The sequence below is a fragment of the Bos taurus genome, chromosome 12, assembly GCF_002263795.3.
Source record: "Bos taurus isolate L1 Dominette 01449 registration number 42190680 breed Hereford chromosome 12, ARS-UCD2.0, whole genome shotgun sequence".
In the NCBI taxonomy this organism is placed as follows: Eukaryota; Metazoa; Chordata; class Mammalia; order Artiodactyla; family Bovidae; genus Bos; species Bos taurus.
In genome coordinates, this window is record NC_037339.1 from 83,177,144 (window position 1) to 83,198,218 (window position 21,075).

General features: G+C 41.9%; 1 protein-coding gene across 3 annotated transcripts in view; it reads right to left on the reverse strand.

Annotated features, from left to right (window-relative positions):
- NALF1 (NALCN channel auxiliary factor 1) overlaps positions 1-21,075 on the reverse strand; it is a 610,092-nt gene that overhangs the window by 372,457 nt on the left and 216,560 nt on the right. The window lies entirely within an intron of this gene.

Genomic DNA, 21,075 nt, shown 5'->3' on the forward strand with positions numbered 1-21,075 from the left:
AGGGACTTAATAATTCAAAGAAAAGAAACTGGGAGTTTTAAATTTTGCTTCCTTAAATTTGAATGTATTCATGTCCCTCTAAATTTAACTGTGAAATGCTGAAAAGACTTGGCCTCCATCTGAAGAAATATGAAGCCCTTTTTTAACCCTTGATGAAAGGAATCATTCAGTTTGCAAACCCGTGGCTGCATTTAACTGTGCTGTCAGAGGACCATTAGTGATAACCACTCTGTGAAAGAATTCTACGGTTTTCCTTTACACATCGAGGAGGAAGAACATAACGCTGCGGATAACAAGTTCTGTGAAGAGCAATGTTTCAGAAACTGCGTGAACATTTCGGCTCTAGCTACCTGAAAGTGAAGTGAAAGTGAAGTCGCTCAGTCGTCTCCGACTCTTCGAGACCCCATGGACTGCAGCCCACCAGGCTCCTCCGTCCATGGGATTTTCCAGGCAAGAGGATTGGAGTGGGGTGCCATTGCCTTCTCCAGAGGATCTTCTGGACCCAGGTATCGAACCCAGGTCTCCCACATTGTAGGCAGACGCTTTAGCATCTGAGCCACTGCTACCTGAATATGAAGTTTAAAAAAAAAAGTCAATTCTCACAAATGAACGATGGTCTGACCATCAGCAGGGGCACAGTGAACAACCCTGTTCCCTGTCAGGAGGCACAATGGCCCAGCAAACAGGGAGCTCGCAGAGGTCCGTCCCTGGGTTAGAGAAGGCAGAAACAGAGCAAGAAAAGGGCCACAAATGGAAAGAAAAACTAAGTTGAGGCAGGAAGACTAGCACGGGCCAAGAGGGACAGATGGAAAGAAGAAGGTCGCGGGAGATGCAGACACACGGAGCAAGCTGGTGGTATTCCCAGCTCTCTCCTCCTTCTTCTCCGGAGTTCCCTGCCACAGCCTGGGAGCCCGTGTTTCCTACCCTCCCCTCCCCTCCATTGTCCATAATCTGCCACTCGGAAGGACCTAACTGCTCCGGTGTGTGTGTGATCACCTTTTCCTATCGAAATTTTGCTGCACCTCATTCTTCAAAGCGCTTGGTGCAGGTAACGGAACGGATAAGTGCATTTTGTTCATCTAATTGTTCATTCACTCACCACATATTTATTAGACTATTGCACGACGAGTCATACAAACATCATGTCTGCTTTCAGGCAGCACAATAATAAAAATGAAACTCAAATACATTAAAGCAACTCACAGGCTGTGATAAAGTGCTACTGAGCATGTAAGCCGGGTGCTGAGACAGAAAATAGAGAAGGACCTCAAGCAAGCTTAAGAAAAGCCTCTTGCAGAAAAGCGATTTGGGCTGAGATTGAATGAAGCCAGAAGAAAGCAGCTGTTCGTGGGCAGAGCACGCCCAGCAGAGGAGGAGGGGGTAGGGGCGGAGTGCTGCGGGTCAGGGTCACAGGGCCATGTGGGCATGGTTTGTCACAGTGCAAAGGAAAAACCCTTGGGTTTTCAATGAAAGTGTGACATATTCTGATGCTTTTAAAAAGCTCATTCTGCTGTTGTGTGGGAAGTAAATGAGCGTCGGGATGAGCAAGAAAACAAAGAGGGTGCCTGGAATACTTGTGCAGCGGTGGAGGTGAGCGTGGCGATGGTGGCTCGCCGGGGTTCCTCCTGGCAGTGGGCGCCGAGGAGGGGCTGCGAGGCGATCCGCAGGACTGGCGAGTGGACTCCCTGTGTCAGGGTTGTGGGGGAGAAATCTGAGGATTCGAACGTACAGGGAGAGAAGGAAATGCGGTGGATGGGGCACACGTGGCCTCAGATGTGGCTGATCTGTTGTTGTCCAGTCATTCAGTTGTGCCCCACTCTGCGATCTCATGGACGGCAGCACACCAAGGCATCCCTGTCCTTCACCATCTCCTGGAGTTTGCACAAACTCATGTTCATTAAGTTGGGGATGCTATCCAACCATCTTATCCTCTGCTGCCCCCGTCTCCTCCTGCCCTCAATCTTTCCCAGCATCAGGGTCTTCTCCAATGAGTCAGGTCTTTGCATCAAGTGGTCAAAGTATTGGAGCTTTACCACAGTCCTTCCAAAGAATACTGAAGGTTGATTTCCTTCAGGATTGACTGGTTGGATCTCCTTGCAGTCCCAAGGATTCTCCAGAGTCTTCTCCAGCACCAGAGTTTGAAAGCATCACTTCTTTGGTTGCTAAGCCTTCTTTACGGTCCAACTCTCACATCCATACATGACTCCTGGAAACACTGGCTGATTTATTTCTAAATATTTCTCATACCATCTCCTCCTCTTTATTCTGACCGCTGCTACCCTAGAAGATCCTCCTCATCTGGTATACTAACTGACATGAGGCACATACTCCATCAGAAAGGATCTCATTGCTCCATAGCAAACCCATCTCCCTCCGGGACCCCAGTCATCAGCAGTGTTGGAAGGAATACAGCTCTACAATCAGAAATTCAGACGGGGTTGCCTCAGAGTATAATGCTAACCTTTTACATATTGCAGTTTTCTTTATTAGATCAGAGCCAATTATCCGATCTTTTACTAAAGTCAGATTTGTAAAGCTAAGAAAATGTATGAAGCATCTAATGAATTCCAGCTTTTGAGAAAACCACAGGCTATTTGAATTGGAAGTTTCCCAGACACCATGCAGTTCTGCCACCTGACATATGAATGAGCGGGCTGCTTCCAGGAACAGAGGACCTGCCACAGACCCGGGACAGGAATCCGGGCCTCCTAATTCTTAGTGTGCAGCAGTTACACTCCCAACGTAACCACATCATACGATGATTTAACCAAAACATCAGGGGTCAAAGTCATTTCTTTTTCCCCCAGAGGTGGCCAATGTGGAAATTTCAGAGGCTCTACAGCCTGGACATTCTGTTTTCTTGTCAAATTTCCCAAATCATAAATAGATTAGGAGGTTGGAAAGAAACAGGTGCCCTTCTTTTTGTGTGTTCATTATTAAATAATCTGGCACGCGTCAATGGAACATTTTTTTGTCCTCTGGCATTTTCCAATTGGCTCTCATAGGACCTTTAAAATGGAATAATTCTTAATTGTGATGTTTGAAACCTGTTCCAAAAAAAAAAAAAAAAAGCCTATTCTAGGACAGGAAAAAATAAAAAGAAAGGCATTCAGTCCTTAGCCAGGAAGCTTATCATTGAAGACCAAAGTACACATTGGAACTACAGTTTGATGGTGAGCCAGACAGTCAGAGGAGGGATTTCAAAAGAATGGTGATGATTTGGTCAAGCGGGAAATACTCCTGATATTTAAAGCTATCAATACCTGAGCCACAGAGAGCCATCGTACACTAAGAGGGACCATCTGCGTGGGGAACAGCGTGCTATTGTCGGAACGAGACACAGTCATCTCTAACTGTATGTGGCCTTCCGGAGATTCTAAGAGGGACGGAAAAATCTCTGTGATTCTATAATTGAATGTTCAAGACTCTTTAACAGGATCTGTTACCAGGGAACCTCTTGATCTGCATCATTTTTCTAACCTTTATCCACCAAGGGACGCCCTCCTCACCCATGGGTTCCCTGTGGATGAGCAGTACTTGCTGATACTTTTGCACCAAGGGACGTGCTCACAGCAGTGAGAACCTTGCTTTCTTGTCCACCATCTACTCTTTGGACACCTAGAGTATAAAATGGCAATATATATATATGCAAAACAACATCCAGCCAACAAGTCACACCAGATGCACCTCCTAAATATTGAGTGTATTTCCAAGTCAATCCTATTCTTCCTTTGATAGTCTGTTCCCATGGGACCATGCAGCAGAGAAATCCAGAACTGTCTGTGAGGGAGGGCATCCATCAGCTAACACCACGCTTCCCTTGTCCCAGTTGATCCCCATTCTGTGTGCTTCTAAGTTTTCTAAAATGTCTGATTTGACCAGCAACGTCAGTCCCCAGTATTAGAAGCAATCTTTTCTGTCTCCTTCAAACTCTTCCCGCTCTATTCCTCTCTCCCTCCTTCTCATCCTCTCTCTGTTTTAAGTTCAGTAGGAAAGACATTCCCTGATAGCTCAGTTAGTAAAGAATCTGCCTGCAATGCAGGAGACCCCAGTTCGATCCCTGGCTCAGGAAGATCTGCTGAAGAAGGGATAAGCTAACCACTCCAGTGTTCTTGGGCTTCCCTGGTGGCTCAGCTGGTAAAGAATCTACCTGCAATGTGGGAGGTCTGGGTTCGATCCCTGGGTTGGGAAGATCCCCTGGAGGAGGGCATGGCTATCCACTCTGGTATTCTGGCCTGGAGAATCCCATGGACTGTTAGTCCGTGGACGAGTCAGTGACTTTCACAGGGACAAGAAAAATGCATGCCATTCACCTCGTCATAGCTTCCAACGCACCAAGCTTACTGGGGGCTCACATGCAGGGCACAGGTGACTAGAACCCCAGGGAACGTCACTCGTGATTAGGGTCACACCCCCGCCTGATCCTGAAAGTTTTGCTGCTGACCCATCCCATTATGGAAAGGGTGTTCTGGTTAATCTTCCAGGAGGTAATTACATCTAGGGCCTCAGATTCCCCTGCAATTTCACCCGATTCTCCCATCCCCAAATTACAGGGTTAACACGGCAGCCCCCTAGGAGGTAGTTTGTACATTCCCAGGTCGATTAATAATATTTTCTTATCATATTTTTGGTTTGATAAATACTTTCTGGTATCATTAAGGATACTTAAGGTTAAAAGAACGGCAAAAACACGAAGGGACTTCTCTTTCATTACTGACCGTGTCAATCGTTCTAATCTCTATGAAGAAGCTGCGAACTGTGAGGAACAGTCCTGTCTGGTGAACTTTTCAACTAAATTACTCTGATGGGAAATTACAGAGAGAGCTGTTGAGTCACCGAGAGTACAGTCGTAGCAAAGCTTGTGCTGTGCACGCCTGCCGCTCCCGCTCCTGCTAACCGGCTCTCGCTTGAAAGTGGCTGGACTCTTTGCTCCTCTCGTATAGTTGCTAGGATACTGCTTTCTGCCTCTAGATATTTCTATTTCTCCGGGACCATATACATTTTACCCAGGCCTGCCTCAAAGTAATGCCTGCCTATCTGACCTGCCACCCCTACTCTAACACTGAACCCTCAAAACCCTTGAGAAAAATTGAGCCACGCTACTCCACTGAAGCTATAATGAAGGCCCAGATGAGGCAGAAGTCAAGCTGAAGTCCAATCACTTGGGTTCTGGTCTGAGTACTATCACAAATGATTGAATTTCCTGAGCCTCCCTTTCCCTCTCGGCTCCGGGAATCAGTTTCGACCCATGTAAGTGGGAAGAAGACTGTCCCTTCCACAGGAGATGTCCCTGTGATTCACGGAATGGTATCTGAAATATGCTCATGAGAGAGTTTTTTTTCCAAAAATGATTCTTCCACTCATCCTCTGTCTCCGATTAACTCTCCTGCTTACCTTAGAGGTTAAAAGAAAAGAAAAATATTCTATACAAAACGCTGGGGTTGCTTTCAGCCTCAGGATTTACAAATCCATCTGCCCAGGTGGAATGTCAATGATTACTCAATGAACAAATCACTATTCACCAGCAAAAACTATCCCACTTCAGATATAGCTCGGGTATTTTTATTTTTTATGTTTGTGTTTTTGTACCCTTTAGACGGTACACCCTGCAGGGACTGGTTTTCAGAAGCTATTACAGAAACTGGTCCCAGCGATGGAATTGCAAATGACTGAGACCACCTATGGTAGTTTTCTGGCAAAGTGAAGAAAAAAAATACGTTGATATGAGACCACGTATATCTAGGAAACAGGTTCATAGCACCAGGCAAAATTGTAGATCATGGAATGAATCTGATTTGTGAGTGAAATCTACAGTACACCCGTATATCAAAAACAAACGCTGAATAACATCACTGATCTGTGGAATCTGAAGAAGCTGAACACGGAGAAACAGGGGATAGAATGGTGGTGGCCACGGCAGGAAAAAAGGAGAGATGCTTATCAAAAGGTACAAACCCCCAGTTACATGAGGAGTCAGTTCTGAGGATTAAGTGTCCAGCACAGAGATTACAGTTATCAGTACTGTATTACATACTTGGGAGTGGCTGGGGAATAGATCTTACCCATCCTCACCACAAGAAAGAAATGGCAATCACATGACCTGGTGAAGGTGTTAAGATTGTGGTGGTAATTGCTTTGTAATATTTGTGTGTATTAAATCAACAACTTGTAAGTTACCTGTCACTTATATCTCAATAAATCTGGGAAAAATCAAAAATATAAATTATCATTTTCACAAGAAAAAAGAAAGCAAATTTTTGTAATAGGTTCTACCGTTGACACAGACTGGCTCTGAAGAATGAAGTGGGTTCGGCTCCACAATGGATCACAAGGGCTTGAGTCCCTGGGCTTGTAGGTCTCACAGGAAAGCGTGGAGAGCATGCACTATAACACACACACACACACAGTCAACTCTATCAACTCTACTTAGTCTTTCAAGTCCGATTAATACCGTTAAGTTAGAGGGTTTATAAATCTACCATTTTAACATCTTCTACTATGACTTTTCTTTTACTGAATTTGTATTCAAAGAAAAAAAGAAAACCATAGAGGATTTTTTATGTGCTTCTTTTTTTCAGAAAAACATTGCTATTCAAGTAAGGTCACACTGTTTACATAGAAGGTCTACATCACTGAGAAAGGAAATATGTCTGAAAGGAAACAGGGTAAAGAACTTAGAAAATAACTCCTCTTGAGCCGTATCTCTAAAGCTACTCTTGGGAGCGTTTGAATGTTGAAGAATTAGATGCAAAAATATCCTCAAGTCTTAAGTTAAATAAAGGTACTACCTGAACCACCGTTTCTTTCTGCTGTTTGGAGTGTCCAAGTCAACTGCACAAACCTGTGTGGAAACACAGAGGTCAGGCACGCGGGCTGGGGAGTAAGGAGAGGGACGTGCCCTGGGCTGCCTGTGCACCCCAACACTCCTGAGCCTCCCCAGACATCGGAAGCGATCACAGATATCTATTCGTCAACTGAGCAAGTAAAACGGCCACATTCAGAAGACAATATGAATTAGAAACAATTTTGAGGGACTAGATACTATGCAGGTCAGGAAGCAACAGTTAGAACTGGACACGGAACAACAGACTGGTTCCAAATTGGAAAAGGAGTTCGTCAAGGCTGTATATTGTCACCCTGTTTATTTAACTTCTATGCAGAGTACATCATGAGAAACGCTGGACTGGAAGAAACACAAGCTGGAATCAAGATTGCCGGGAGAAATATCAATAACCTCCGATATGCAGATGACACCACCCTTATGGCAGAAAGTGAAGAGGAACTCAAAAGCCTCTTGATGAAAGGGAAAGAGGAGAGTGGAGGGGAGAGTGAAAGAAGACCAAATCAGTTTGGTTGAAAGAATGAGGCGGTATTTTCTAGATGGAGTGGGAATGACAGGCACAAGCATTTTAAACTATGACAATGGATGAACATGTATAGAGGGCAAGTGTTTATTAACATATGAACTTGACCGACTGAGGCACAACTGCTATCCAGTCGTGTAACAAAACAACCACAACATCCATTTTCATTTGCAGAGGACTTTAAAAATTTGCAAAAGGTTTCTGAATATTATAGCATTAAGTCTTGATGGAGAATAATTCAGTGATGGAGGAATAATCATTCTTACTTTACAAACAAAGAAATGGAGGCTCAGAAATGTTAGTGAATTACCTAAAGGTACTTAGGGAGGTAGATATGCAAATTTCTTCTGATTTATTGTGTAATGCACTTCTACTAAGCCAACATATGGTTTATACAAATGTAAGTACATGTTTCGTGGGACCAGTGAGGACGAAGGATAGGGGAAAACACAGGCGACAGTTATCGGAGTGCTTAAACTCCAAATTATTTATCAGAACTCTTGCCCTCCACAGTATATTAGAGTTTCTTGGTAAAAACTGTCTGAAAATCAGAGCCTTTTCAATTTGCAGTTCTGGGAAAAACCACAGGGTGTCATCCTGTGTGATACTTTTGCAAAGCTTCTCTTTTTAAAGGTGAATTTCACTATTTTGAAGAGTAATTCATCCCTATGATTTAGAAATCAAAATGATTTAATAAATTATAGGTTAAAAAGTCTGGCTCTGACTCTAATTTCTGTTGTCCTCGATTTTCACACTCACCAATCCGTCCTCACCTCATTGTGTATACCCCTGTTTCGACACTCAGATACACACACATACACAAACGCACGGAACACACACATATACTCACACACACATACTCACACACACACACATCTCCCTCTTTCTTACAAAAAAAGGTAGCATAACAGACATAACTTTTCACTGTTTTAAATTTAACCCATCCTAAGATATTTTATTATCTGGGGTTATTAATAACCTCAGATATTTCGGTTATTATATATCTGAAATATCTAATATCAATAACCTCAGATATGCAGATGATACCACCCTTATGGCAGAAAGCAAAGAAGAACTAAAGAGCCTCTTGATGAAAGTGAAAGGAGAATGAAAAAGTTGGCTTAAAACTCAGTATTCAGAAAACTAAGATCATGGCATCTGGTCCCATCACTCCATGGCAAATAGATGGGGAAACAGTGGAAACAGTGTCAGACTTTATTTTTTTGGGCTCCAAAATCACTGCAGATGGTGACTGCAGCTATGAAATTAAAAGACGCTTACTCCTTGGAAGGAAAGTTATGACCAACCTAGATAGCATATTCAAAAGCAGAGACATTACTCTGTCAACAAAGGTCCATCTAATCAAAGTTATGGTTTTTCCAGTAGCCCATGTATGGATGTGAGAGTTGGGCTGTGAAGAAAGCTGAGTGCCAAAGAATTGATGGTTTTGAACTGTGGTGTTGGAGAAGATTCTTGAGAGTCCCTTGGACTGCAAGGAGATCCAACCAGTCCATCCTAAAGGAGATCAGTCCTGGGTGTTCATTGGAAGGACTCATGCTGAAGCTCCAATACTTTGGCCACCTGATGGGAAGAGCTGACTCATTGGAAAAGACCCTGATGCTGGGAAAGACTGAAGGCAGGAGGAGAAGGGGACAATGGAGGATGAGATGGTTGGATGCCATCATGGACTCAATGGACATGAGTTTGAGTGAACTCCAGGAGCTGGCGATGGACAGGGAGGCCTGGCATGCTTCAGTCCATGGGGTCACAAAGAGTCGACACGACTGAAGGACTCAACTGAACTGAACTGAGATATTTTATAATTAATACAATCTAATCAATTTTGTGTCCTTTTTTTTACAGCTGTAGATATATGAATGTGTGGGCATATTTATGGATATGTGCTTGGGTTCTTTCTAATTTTGGTTGTAAAACCTTTAAATAGTGAATTGTAGAACAGACAAAGTTAAAGTGTTAAGTTCCTCCATATCCGTGGCCTTTGACCTTTGGCTCCCAACCCTCCTCTCCCAGTTCCTATTTGAGAGTCACCTACATTCCCCTCATCTCTTCAATAAAGGAGAAGGGGAAAGGAAGGCAAGATGGGGAAAGATGCTCTGGTTCCAAATTTTCAGAGTAAATGTTAGGTTATAGCTTCAGGCCAAAGTTAAAAATAACACATTCAAATGCTATACCATAGACGTTTACAACTTTTTAACACAGATTGTTTTCCACAGAACTCCTGGTTTTTTCCAACATGCAAAGGATTCCTTTTGCTTTGCAGGGCCTCCGTCATTAATGCTGAGGACCTATCAACAACCACAGTGCAGGCACTGAACTCCCCTGTAGAAAATCATTTTTGTGCCTTTAAAGATTAAATTTGCACATCCTAACCTATCTTTCCTTGCAGCTTTATGCAGATTTAGCATTAGATTCATGTCTATCCATGGACAATGTAGCTTGAAAAAAACAAAAACATGGAGCAATGTTTTTGATTAAAAAAAAAAAAAAAAAGGCTAAAAGGGGAGCATCCTAGCAATTCAGAACATGTATCAACTTCCTGGCATTTAGCAGTAAACAGCACACAGATATGAACTACCTACTCCAAACCATTAGCTACCTCTTAAGTAACTGAGTAATTTTAATGCAAAAATTGTTGTTTAAGTTGTTGCATATCAGAACATGCTTAAAAGTACCTTTTGGATATTGTGAAATGCCATAATTTCCATCTCTTATTTTTATATATCTTATTGCTCCATTTTATGTATGACAATAGCCATCTATACAAAATTTATTTCGAAAATCAAAGTTTATTAATGATATGCTGAAAAAAATTAACCAGGTCTTTTTCAACCCATTTAACCCCAGTGTTCTTCTTCATCATTACCTTCATCATAAAGCTTTCCATCAGTGTTCCAGCCCAGGTGAATGGTACAGTGTTCCAGGAAGATTAATACTTCTGGAATAACGTTCTTTCTAGCCTTGAGGCAGACTCTTTGCGACCCACAGACTGTAGCCTGCCAGGGTGCTCTGTCCATGGGATCTCCAGGGCAGGATACTGCAGTGGGTAGCCATTCCCTTCCCCAGGGGATCTTCCTGACCCAGGGATTGAACCCAAGTCTTTCTCCTGCCTTACAGGCAGATTCTTTACCATCTGCGCCACCAGGGAAGCCGGCCCCTTCTCCTCCATGGTAAAGTAATTGGAGATTCATTCCCTGTGAATCAAAACTCCAAGACGGGAATAAGAGAACCATTAAGGGAGGAGGCTAGGCCCTGTTGAGACCACGTATTTCTTTTTCTTGAACTGGGGAGACCTCCCTGACCACATAGGTGCAGAGAATGCTCCTTAGAGACCAAAGCGGAGCTATGTCAAGGGTGTTCTACCCAGACGCCTTTTCGGTAAAATCCATTTTGGCTAAGAGACACGTGGGCACACACGGGAGGATCCTGAGATATACCAATACGGACGGTGAACCAGGTAAATCAAAACGACTGGCCAAAGCAAGCCTGGACGAAATCACCCGTGAAAGTAACTCAAACCACCGTGAGGGCAGGACTCAGTGACTCCCTCCTTGAGCTGCCTTGTGTCTGTCCACACGCACTGTACTCTTTTTCCTCTTCACAAACATTTCACCGGTTTCACTGCTTTCCATCTCCATGAGAATTCTTTCTGCAAAGCTGAAGGGCCAGGGCCCTGGTCACTGACCTCTGGTCTAGTGGCTAGGATCTGGTGCTTTCTCTGCTGCAACCCAGCATCAGTCTCTGGCTGGGAACCCAAGCCCCGCTCCAAGATGCTGCAGGCCGAGGCCACCTGAGATCAGTCTGAGCTACGAGACACAGATTTAACCTGCTGAAAACAGGAAATTCATTCCTACCTGGCACCAAATAACTAGTTTTGAGTGATTATTTTCTCTGACAGGCTGTTTTGGCAATGCAGATATAGCTTAGTCAATTTAGTGCATGAATTGATACATGAGGGGTTTCATATTCAAAGCAGAAAAACTTTACAGTTGTACACTCAACATCCAGAGTATTTGTTTAGTTCAATAACACTTATTTTAAAAGATTGACTTTGTAGAGTATAATTTCTAACCTGTTAGTCTTACCCACTACATAAAATTGGAAAAAAATAACACTGGATGTTTAATAGTTTTGTTAATTACTGATGAGGTGACAGGGATGTCAAAAATCTTTTTTTTTTTAAGTCATGAGCTCCCACTTTTATAAATCTCAGTCACTGCAAAAAAGTTATATGCAAAGGTGCTCCTTGAAATAATATTTATAACTGGAAAACAATCGAGAAGATCTACAATAAGAAGGTCATTCAATAAACAAAGGCACATTTTACTTCTCATTCTTCTCTGCCAGAGTGCAAGAATGACTGCCAAAGCTGAATCAACTCCAGAGCGCCATATGGTTTCTCATTCTCCCCTACCACAGGCTGAGAGTGAAAGTTGCTCAGTCGTGTCCGATTCTTTGCAACCCTATCCATGGAATTCTCCAGGCCAGAACACTGGAGTGGGTAGCCTATCCCTTCTCCATGGGATCGTCCCAGCCCAGGGATCGAACCCAGGTCTTCCGCATTGTGGACAGAGTCTTTACCAGCTGAGCCACCAGGGAAGCCCAAGAATACTGGAGTGGGCAGCCTATCCCTTCTCCTGCAGATCTTCCTGACCCAGGATTCAAACCAGGGTCTCCTGCATTGCAGGCAGATTCTTTACCAACTGAGCTATCAGCGAAGCTCTCTACAACATCCTACAAGGAGCAATTCCAGAAGCTGAGTCAATTTCAAGATGGAATGAAAACACATTGAAAATGGAATCAAAATATAGCAAGGTGATTTTTGTCCCCTGTTGAAATAGTTATAATCCAACTTATGTAGTCCCAGCTCTATGTACCAGTGAACTTGGGAAAGTCTTAATTACCTAGAAAATAGATTATCATTTCCCTGGGATATGGGAATTAGAGAGTGATTTTCAAAAAACTTATGAAAAGAAATGAGTACCTTGTGAGATTAAGCCCTGCACCAGTTTGATTCCATCATACTAATTTACCAGACCCTTGTCGCAAAGAGTTGGACACGACTGAGTGACTGAACTGAACTTATTATTAAAATGAACAGATTTCTGGAGGCTTTATCCTCCCTATTATTATTGTTAGAAAAGTCCCTCATGGAGTTCATAATTTCACAGAATGTCATTCTTTTCAGTGTTATTTACCATGAGTGAGGGGGAGGCTGTTTTTTCACAAGTGCCAGTGAAACCTTAATGAAGGGGTCCCTTCTGAACCTCTATTTTCTCCACATGAAAGACACTTGAATATCAGCAAGGGGAGCACATTCTTCCCTCTATGGAGAGGAGAGAAATTTCCTGTAAAAGTTATATTTTAAAGCCTACACAGAAGGCCTAAAGAAGAATGCCACTCAGAAAGCGCCCTGGAACAAAGGATCAAGTAAAACAGCACTTTGGAGAAACCAAGGTAACTATGGGCTCTGTGTTTTCATCCCCCTTCTGATTATTATTAATTCTCAGCTTAGTTCAAGCATCCTCTTTCCAGAGAGAAAGTACAAATTTGCATGCACTTAATGTGAATGCCTTCCATAGGTTTGCTTATTTTGCCTTAAACTCCAGGCTAGTTATCGTTTTGGAGCAGTTCTGAAATCCAGCTCATTTAAACAATAGGGAGGCAGTGTTAAAGGCTTTTTTTCCTGCCTTGAAAGTAGGAAAAAAAACCAAGGACAGTAATTCTGTTTTCATTTCGAAGTAATGTATATATGGAATCCATAAATATTACAAAGATGAAACTATGCTCTCATACAGTTGAAAACGCATGTGCTACCACACGAATCAGATGACGCCTCTCTTCAGTGGCATGGACACCTTCTCACCCACATGATTGATCTTCTATGTCTGCTTGCTTTTTAATAAACCGTTGTGAAGGTCTGCTACGCTTCAAGCAGACGTTTGTTATCTTTCCAAAGCAAGACGTTTAATTTAAAGAGACAGCCAAGATTCATACTCTGGTCACTTAATAAATAAATCAACAGACATGCTTTACTCTGCATTCATTCAGTGCAGTTTAGCTGACTGAAGGCCAAGTCCAGAGCCCTCTCATGTAATGGGCACTTGCTGTTGTTGCTGTTGTTCAGTCGCTCAGTCGTGTCCAACTCTTTGAGACCCCATGGACTGCAGCACGCCAGGCTTCTCTGTCCTTTACTATCTCCTGGAGGTTGTTCAATTCATGTCCATTGAGTTGGTGATGTTATCTAAGCACCTTTTCCTCTGTCATCCCCTTCTCCTCCCGCTTTCAGTCTTTCCCAGAATCAGGGTCTTTTCAAATGAGTCAGTTCTTCACATCAGGTGGCCAGAGTATTGGAGCTTCAGCTTCAGCATCAGTCCTTCCAATGAATATTCAGGACTGATCTCCTTTAGGATGGACTGGTTGGATCTCCTTGCTGTCCAAGGGACTCTCAAGAGTCTTCTCCAACACCACAGTTCAAAAGCATCAATTCTTCGGTCCTCAACTTTCTTTCTAGTCCAACTCTCACATCCATACATGACTACTGGAAAAACCACAGCTTTGACTAGACAGACCTAAACTTTACCTCCCGAAACCCCACTTTCCTTCCACTGGAATGCCCCTTCTGGTCACTGCTTTTCTCTAGCAGAATGTCAAGTGAGAATACTAATTGATCTTCTGTTATTTTGTGAGCCCCAATTAGACTCCGAGGCCACTGGCAGAACTGTTACAGTGAGAGCATGTTTCATTCACGCAGCCCACCCTTTACCTCAGCTCCTTTTGTGTCGCAGAAACGTCTGAGGAATGCTTCCCCATTTCTACATTTCATCAAATATGCTTCACATTATTAAAAGGTGTATTGATTCAATGTGCTCACAACTATACAGCAAATGGAAAAGATAATTAGGTGAAATAAGTTTGCTAAAGTATTTTGCATATCAAAGGTAACACGGTTTTTTAGTTGCTTGCAATAATTCTCAATGCTCTTTTAAAATGAGAGACTAAATGAGTTTTAAGTAATATCTTGAACATTCTTTCAGTCACACATTTCTTTTTTTCTTATTCAGGAAAGGAACCATTAGATCTGATCCCGTCAGTTTGCATTTGATCTGATCCAGTCAATTCGCAAATGCTACAAAAAAAAAAAAAAAAAAACTAAACAAACAAACCAACCCTGATTAGCTTTCACATGGAAGGCCAATGAAATTTTTTAAAAAATTATTACTGATAATAAAATAATTTATCAAAAACTGGGCAGTTTTTAGTAAATCAGAGCACTGAAGCATTAGATTAAGAAGTGATGCTAATGTGTTCGTTCTCTGAATCCTTACCTTAAGGCTCCCCAATTAAAGTTCACACTGCTTAGCATATCCTTTTAACTTCTGCCTGTCATTGCAATAGGGTACCTATACTCAGTCTTCTGCTTCATAAAACTTTACTTGAGAGGCAGTGTATTTTCCAATGTCTTATCCATCTTTCATCCACCAGCTAGGAAATAAATTAAATTCCTTAAAACTAATGTGGCCAACTTTTTGCAAGGTGGCTACCATCCATTGGTCAATATAAGCTGTGAGATAAAACAAATAATACAGTGTACTCAGTCGGGAATACTCACTTTTAGTCCTGACATCAGCTGAACGAACAACTTTGGGCCACCATATCCCTGTTCTAAAGAGAAATTGGGTGAATTATATTGTAAAAGTTCTTTCAAGTCCAAATTTTCAGTTCAGTTCAGTTCAGTCGCTCAGTTGTGTCTGACTTTTTGCGACCTCATGGACTGCAGCACGCCAGGTCTCCCTGTCCATCACCAACTCCCCAAGCTTACTCAAACTCCTGTCCATCAAGTAGGTGATGCCATTCAACCATCTCAACCTCTGTCAATCCCTTTTCCTCCCACCTTCAATCTTTCCCAGCATCAGGGTCTTTTCCAGTGAGTCAGTTCTTTGCATCAGGTGGCTAAAGTATTGCAGTTTCAGCTTCAACATCAGTCCTTCAATGAATATTCGGGACTGATTTCCTTTAGGATGGACTGCTTGGATCTCCTTGCAGTCCAAGGGACTCTCAAGAGTCTTCTCCAACATAACAGTTCAAAAGCATCAGTTCTTCAGCACTCAGCTTTCTTTATGGTCCAACTCTCATATCCATACATGACTACTGGAAAATCCATAGCTTTGACTAGATGGACCTTTGTTGGCAAAAGAATGTCTCTGCTTTTTAATATGCTGTCTAGGTTGGTCATAGCTTTTCTTCCAAGGAGCAAGCATCTTTTAATGTCATGGCTGCAGTCACCATCAGCAGTGATTTTGGAGCTCCCCCAAAATAAAGTCTGTCACTGTTTCCATTGTTTCCTTATTGATTTGCCATGAGGTGATGGGACCGGATGCCATGATCTTAGTCTCTTGAATGTTGAGATTTAAGCCAATGTTTTCATTCTCCTCTTTCACTTTAATCAAGAGGCTCTTTAGTTCTTCTTCGTTTTCTGCCAGAAGGGTGGTGTTATCTGCATATCAGAGGTTATTGGTTTTTCTTTGGGCAATCTTGATTCCAGCTTGTGATTCATCCAGCCCAGCATTTCGCATGATGTACTCTGCATATAAGTTAAATAAGCAGGGTGACAATATACAGCTTTGGCATATTCCTTTCCTATTTGGAACCAGTCTGTTGTTCCACGTCCAGTTTTAAGTGTTGCTTCTTGACCTGCATACAGATTTCTCAGGAGACAGGTCAGGTGGTCTGATACTCCCATCTCTTGAAGAATTTGCTACAGTTTGTTGTGATCCACACAGTCAAAGGCTTTTGTGTAGTCAATAAAGCAGAAGCAGATGTTTTTCTGGAACTCTCTTGCATTTTCGATGATCCAATGGATGTTGGCAATTTGAACTCTGTTTCCTCTGCCTTTTCTAAGTACAGCTTGAACATCTGGAAATTCATGGTACATGTACTACTGAGGCCTGGCTAAGACGATTTTGAGCATTACTTTGTTAGTGTGTGAGACAAGTGCAATTGTGCAGTAGTTTAAATATTCTTTGGCATTGCCTTTCTTTGGGATTGGAATGAAAACTGACCTTTTCCAGTCCTGTGGCCACTGCTGAGTTTTCCAAATTTGCTGGCATATTGAGTGCAGCACTTTCACAGCATCATCTTTTAGGATTTGAAATAGCTCAACTGGAATGCCATCACCTCCACTAGCTTTGTTCATAGTGATGCTTTCTAAGGCCCACTTGACTTCACATTCCAGGATGTCTGGCTCTAGGTCAGTGATCACACCATTGTGATTATCTGGGATGTGAATATCTTTTTTGTACAGTTCTTCTGTATTCTTGCCATCTCTTCTTAATATCTTCTGCTTCTGTGAGGTCCATACCATTTCTGTCCTTTATCGAGCCCATCTTTGCATGAAATGTTCCCCTGGTATCTCTAATTTTCTTGAAGAGATCTCTAGTCTTTCCCATTCTATTATTATTCTCTATTTCTTTTCATTGATCACTGAAAAAGGCTTTCTTATCTCTCCTTGCCATTCTTTGGAACTCTACATTCAAATGGGTATATTTTTCCTTTTCTCCCTTGCCTTTAGCTTCTCTTCTTTTCTCAGTTATTTGTAAGGCCTCCCCAGACAGCCATTTTGCTTTTTTGCATTTCTTTTTCTTGGGGATGGTCTTGATTCCTGTCTCCTGTACAATGTCATGAAGCTCCATCCATAGTTCTTCAGGCACTCTTTCTATAAGATCTAATCCCTTGAATCCATTTGTCACTTTCACTGTATAATCATAAGGAATTTGATCTAGGTCATATCTGAATGGTCTAGTGGTTTTCGCTACTTTCTTCAATTTACGTCTGAATTTGGCAATAAGGAGTTCATGATCTGAGCCACAGTCAGCTTCTGGTCTTGCTTTTGCTGACTTTATAGAGCTTCTCCTCCTTTTGCTGCAAAGAATTTAATCAATCTGATTTCGGTGTTGACCATCTGGTGATGTCCGTGTGTAGAGTCTTCTCTTGTGTTGTTGGAAGAGGGTGTTTGCTATGACCAGTGCGTTCTCTTGGCAAAACTCTGTTAACCTTTGACCATCTTCATTTTGTACTCCAAGGCCAAATTTGCCTGTTACTTCAGTATCTTTTGACTTCCTACTTTTGCATTCCAGTCCCCTATAATGAAAAGGACATCGTTTTGGGGTGTTAGTTCTAGAAGGTCTTGTAGGTCTTCATAGAACCGTTCAACTTCAGCTTCTTCAGCATTACTGGTCAGGGCCTAGACTTGGATTACTGTGATATTGAATGGTTTGCCTTGAAACGAACAGAGGTCATTCTGTTATTTTTGAGATTGCACCCAAGTACTGTATTTCAGACTCTTTTGTTGACTATGATGGCTACTCCATTTCTTCTAAGGGATTTTTGCCCACAGTAGTAAATATAGCGGTCATCTGAGTTAAATTCACCCATTCCAGTCCATTTTAGTTCACTGCTTCGTAAAATGTTGATGTTCATTCTTGCCATCTCCTATTTGACCACTTCCAATTTGCCTTGATTCATGGATCTAACATTCCAGGTTCCTATGTTTCTAATATGGAAAGAAAGTCCAAACTACCTCAGTGAGCACCTTTGATGTAAACTAAGTGATCATTCAATTTAAGAACAATTTAGTGACACATGACACCTGAGAATAGAGGGAAATGCCACTATTAAGCACCTTTGGAAGGACTGCTGACTATCACATGTATCCAATTCTCTGCTGCATATTTAAAATTCACTTGTCATCTGGGCACTGAGATATCCCTCTACACAAAACACAAATCTATTAACATTTTATCAAATTCCACAACAAGAATACTGTAAAAATGTTAGAAAATTGATGTGCAATAAAGAAGAAACATTTCTAGACATACAAAGATCAAGTCAACTTTATGAAATGTTCATTACTATTTCAATAATTATAATTGTTTTTATTTACTTGCTGTTTTTGAAAACAGTACTAATATGTAATCAATATATATATATTAAAATATTCTACTCTCACCCATTATATTTATTCAACATAAACAAAATCTTTGAAATGCATTTTTACAATTATCTGTTAGGAATTTATAATATTGTTCTCACAAGCTGGAATCAAGATTGCCGGGAGAAATATCAATAACCTCAGATATGCAGATGACACCACCCTCATGGCAGAAAGTGAAGAGGAACTAAAAAGCCTCTTGATGAAAGTGAAAGTGGAGAGTTAAAAAGTTGGCTTTAAGCTCAACATTCAGAAAACGAAGATAATGGCATCCGGTCCCATCACTTCATGGGAAATAGATGGGGAAACAGTGGAAACAGTGTCAGACTTTATTTTTTTGGGCTCCAAAATCACTGCAGATGGTGACTGCAGCCTCCTTGGAAGGAAAGTTATGACCAACCTAGATAGCATATTCAAAAGCAGAGACATTACTTTGCCAACAAAGGTTCATCTAGTCAAGGCTATGGTTTTTCCTGTGGTCATGTATGGATGTGAGAGTTGGACTGTGAAGAAGGCTGAGCACCGAAGAATTGATGCTTTTGAATTGTGGTGTTGGAGAAGACTTTTGAGAGTCCCTTGGACTGCAAGGAGATCCAACCAGTCCATTCTGAAGGAGATCAGCCCTGGGATTTCTTTGGAAGGAATGACGCTAAAGCTGAAACTCCAGTACTTTGTCCACCTCATGCGAAGAGTTGACTCATTGGAAAAGACTGATGCTGGGAGGGATTGGGGGCAGGAGGAGAAGGGGACGACAGAGGATGAGATGGCTGGATGGCATCACTGACTCGATGGATGTGAGTCTGGGTGAACTCCGGGAGTTGGTGATGGACAGGGAGGCCTGGTGTGCTGCGATTCATGGGGTCGCAAAGAGTCGGACACAACTGAGCGACTGAACTGAACTGAACTGAACTGAAGGCATGAAGTTGCATCCAGCTAAAAGTATTAACGAAGGTGACTGCACTGAACACAGATTTTCAGTGTAGAGAAAATAGCCTTCTATTGGAAGAAGATGTCATTATGACTTTAGTAGCTAGAGAGAAGTCAGTGACAGGCTTCAAAATCTAAAGGACAGGCTGACTCTCTTATCAGGGGCTAATACAGCCGGTGACATAAGTTGAAGACCATGGGCATTTACCATGGTAAAAATCAGAGAGCCCTTAGGAATTACGCTAAATCTATTTGGTCTGTCTTGCCTAAATTAAACAACAAATTCTGGATGACAGCACATGGTTTACTGCATATTTTAAACTTACAGTTGATACCTACTGCTCAGTAAAAACGATGTCTTTCAAAATATTACAGCTCCTTGACAATGTACCTGGTCACCCAAAAGCTCTGATGGAAACGTATGATGAGATTAATACTATTTTCATGCCTGCTAATACAACATCAATTCTACAGTCCATGGGTCAAGAAATAGTATAAACTTTTAAGTCTTATTATTTAAGAAATACATTTTGTAAGATTCTCTCTCTTACAGATAGTGATCCTCTGAAGGATCTGGGCAAAGTGATTTGAAAACTTTCTGGAAAGGACTCAGCTCTCTACTTGTCATTAAGTATATTTGTGACTAATGGAAGGAGGTCAAAATAGCAACATTAATAGGAGTCTGGAAGAAGCTGAATCCAGTCCTTGTGGATGACAGTGAGGGGTTTAAGACTTCAGTGAAGGAAGGAACTGCCAATGTGGTAAAAACAGCAAGAGAACTAGAATTAGATGTACAGCCGAAAGATGTGACTGAACTGTTGCACTCTACCGATGAGACTTTTAATGGGTGAGTCATTGCCTGTTCAGATGTGGTCTGCTGATGAAGATATTGCCGAGAGAGTTGAAATCACAACCAAGGGTTCACAGAATTTTGTATAAAGGTAACTGACACAGCAGCAGCAGGGTTTGAGAGGATTGGTTCAAACTCTAAAAGGAATTCTATTAATCCTGAGGGTAAAAGCTATCAAGCAGCACTGCATGCTACAGAGAAATCCTGCATGAAGGGAGAGTCAGTCGATGCGGCCAACGTCACTGCTGTCTTATTTCCAGAAATTGTCACAGCCTTTGCCCTGGGTTACCTTCTGCAACCACCCTGTCCAGTCAGCAGCCGTCAACACGGAGGCAAGACTCTGTACCAGCAAAAAAGGTCATCTTAAGACTCACTGAAAGCTCAGGTGATGTTCAGCACTTTTTAGCAATAAAGTACTTTTTAATTAAGGTATATACATTGTTTTTAGACAGCATGTTACTGCACATTTAATAGGCTGCAGCCCAATATTAACATAACTTTTACACTCACTGGGAACCAAAAAGTTCATGTGACCTGCTCTACTGCAATGTTTGCTTTATTGTAGCATTCTGGAACTGAAGCCACAGTATCTCCAATGTATGCCTGCAGTTAAGAAGCTGTTAAGGTAATCCGGAAAGTAGCCATGTAATTTTCATTGAAGACAGAAAAAAAATAAGATGGGAATGAACACACTCACTGAAGTAGACCAATCGATCAATTGATCGATCTACCATCTATGTGTCTATGCCTTTGCTGAATTCTCTTTGCCTGATCAGATTGAATCCATGCTCTTACATATGAGGACCTTTCAAGTTCGCCAAGCTGTCTGTCCACTCTATCCATCCCCTCTGAGTTTCACTGCACACTCTGGATAGTCATTCTGGCTCATTCATACCCCTCTATATAACATGAGTTTCTCTGACTTA